Source organism: Rhinopithecus bieti, unplaced genomic scaffold, assembly GCF_001698545.2.
Source record: "Rhinopithecus bieti isolate Rb0 unplaced genomic scaffold, ASM169854v2 scaffold_14215, whole genome shotgun sequence".
NCBI classification, from domain to species: Eukaryota; Metazoa; Chordata; class Mammalia; order Primates; family Cercopithecidae; genus Rhinopithecus; species Rhinopithecus bieti.
Window position 1 is genome coordinate 361,815 of NW_016808057.1, and position 2,970 is coordinate 364,784.

The following is a 2,970-nucleotide window of genomic DNA, read 5'->3' on the forward strand; positions in this document are numbered from 1 at the left end:
TGGCTTCCTGCCTCACAGATTGAATCCCAGGTTCCACCCTGGAACAGGAGAGGCCAGGTTCCTCCCACCTGCAAATGGCATGAACTTCCTGAGGCTCCACCCTTTCCTCCCAGTGTGCAGGCTGGTTGAAGGTTCTGCCAGGGGGCCCTTTTACTTGGCTGTCTCACTGCCACACACTTTTGTAGATTTTGGAAAAGAGTTGAAATTCTATCTTATGAGGATGTTAATTGTTTATGTAATTAAAAAAAATGGAGGACAGGCATGATGGCTCATGCCTATAATCCTAGCACTTTGGGAGGCTGAGATGGGAGGATCACTTGAGCTCAGGAGTTCAAGAACAGCCTGGGAAACGTAGTGAGACCTTGTCTGTACTATTATTTTAAATAAAAAAATATTTAAATGGAATAATTCTAGATACATGGTGATTTGTAACTTTTCTTAATTGCCGATACTTGTATATTGGGTACTTAATCTTTTTTTTTTTGATAGGTCAAGTGTCCTTACCAGCTGACCCTATTATAAATAAGACTGTTAAATAAACAATAACTGGGTTTTATTTTGCTTTTTTTTGAGAGAGTCTCCCTCTGTTGCCCAGGCTGGCGTGCAATGGAGCAATTGCTGCTCACTGCAACTTCTGCCTACTGATTTCAAATGATTCTCCTGCCTCAACCTCCTGAGTAGCTGGGGTTATAGGCGTGCACCACCACACCTGGCTAATTCTTTTTTAAAATATTTTTAGTAGAGGCCGGGTTTCACCATGTTGGCCAAGCTGGTCTCGAACTCCTGACCTCAGGTGATCTGCCTGCCTTGGCCTCCCAAAGTGCTGGGATTACAGGCTTGAGTCACTGCACCTGGTTCAACAATAACTGTTTATTGCTAACTATTCTCTTACGGCCTTTGTAGGACAGAACTAGACTTTCTATTCCTACTACATGATGTAAATTGGAAACAGAAAAATTGCCACTTCTCTATATATGCATCTTTAAAAGCAGTTCCCCTGGGACTGAGTAAAAAAATGCCAGAAATGGGCATTTCCGTGGCAGGAAAAGATTCTTTCTTGTTACTGGCTTGTTTGCTGTTCTTTCTGAAGCCCTGGCAGAGGATAAAATCTAATTTGTACACAATGTTAATGTCATTAATTAAACTATGACACCTTAAGAATCACATTATGTACCTATCTCTTATTTTCTTCGGAATCTGACATAACTTAGCTCAGTATTTAGTCAGAATGATACTCTGGTTTCTCCAAGCACTGATGTTAATGTGCCTCTCTGCCCTGCAGCTGCTGGATGAGGGGGATTTGGGGAGATACTTTGTTTTCTGCCTCACTATATGCTCCTTTTGGTCACTATCACTGTTTTCAGTCGACAGTTTCTGAATGACCACAGGGAGTGTAGCACATCCCAGTGCTGAGACATGAGTTGCTTTTAGAGTTTTAGCATTGAGAATCACAATATCCAGTCCTGCCAAGTCAAACTTCATAGGCTCAAGTGAAAAATTAATGTTTTGAGAGTCAAGTACAGCAGGAACGCTTTGGCATATTTTCAGTGGTGCCTGATGACAGGCTTACCCAAGACAGAGCAAACAAACAGAACAAGCCAGGGACCACTTTAGACATGATGGGTAATTTTCCATGGCTTATAGAGGTCTCAGAGAAATTCTTTTCAGATTTGCTTACTGAAAAGCTTCGCTCAATTAAGCACGAGCAGACACCTCTAGATTTTCACACACCCAATCTGAGGGAAAAACCACCTCAATCCCCACCCAGTTTGAATTCCCTGCCTGATGCATTTCGCCGTATACACCTAAGATCTGGGATATGACAGCCGGCTGTAGCTGCAGTCCCACGAGCCCAGAACATTCTATGATTGTGGTGTGTATGTTGTTGTTGGTGGTGGTGGTGGCCTTCTATCCACTGCAAAATTAGACCAGTCTGACATTTAGAAGATCTGGGACTGTTACACTGGGCAGTTGGTTTTCTGAAATATAAAACAAGGAATCAATGGAATGCAAATAGGCCGGGCACAGCGGCTCATGCCTGTAATCCCAGCACTTCGAGAGGCCGAGGCGGGCGGATCACCTGAGATCAGGAGTTTGAGACCAGCCTGGCCAACATGGTGAAATCTTTTCTATATGAAAAATACAAAAATTATCCAGTGGTGCATACCTGTAATCCCTGCTGCTCAGGAAGCTGAGGCAGGAGAATTGCTTGATCCCAGGAGGCAGAGGTTGTAGTGAGCCGAGATGACTCCACACTGTCCTCTAGCCCTCCAGCCAGAGTGGCAGAAGGAGGAAAAAAAAAATACAAATAGATATTACCTTTAATAGATTTTCTTTAAATAAACGTAGTTGTCACATGTAGAGGGAGAATGACACGTGAAATGTATTTTACTTACACAAGTCTGATGCACAGAGAAAGGATGGAAAAACTGCCATATGCGAATCAGGATCTACGGAGCCTGCAAGTAAAAACAGGTGTTCTTGGGTGCAGCATTTGAATGAATGGATGGAAGTCAGGTCTTAGATTTTCTCCACAGAGTGGCTTCCAAAAGCATGGGAGATTTTATTTAATTGCACTAACTTCGAAACAATACTCACTGGCACAAGAGTAAAGTTGTCATAAAAAAAAAAATCCTTGGGGCCAGACGTGGTGGCTCATGCCTGTGATCCCAAGCACTTTGGGAGGCCGAGGCGGGCAGATCACCTGAGGTTGGGAGTTCGAGATTAGCCTGACCAACATGGAAAAACCCCATCTCTATTAAAAATACAAAATTAGCTGAGTGTGGTGGCACATACCTGTAATCCCAGATACTTGGGAGGCTGAGGCAGGAGAATCGCTTGAACCTGGGAGGTGGAGGTTGCGGTGGGCTGAGATCACGCCATTGCACTCTAGCCTGGGCAACGAGAATGAAATTCAGTCAAAAAAAAAAAAAATGCTTGGAGTTTTTACTGCCCTTTGGAATCTTAAAC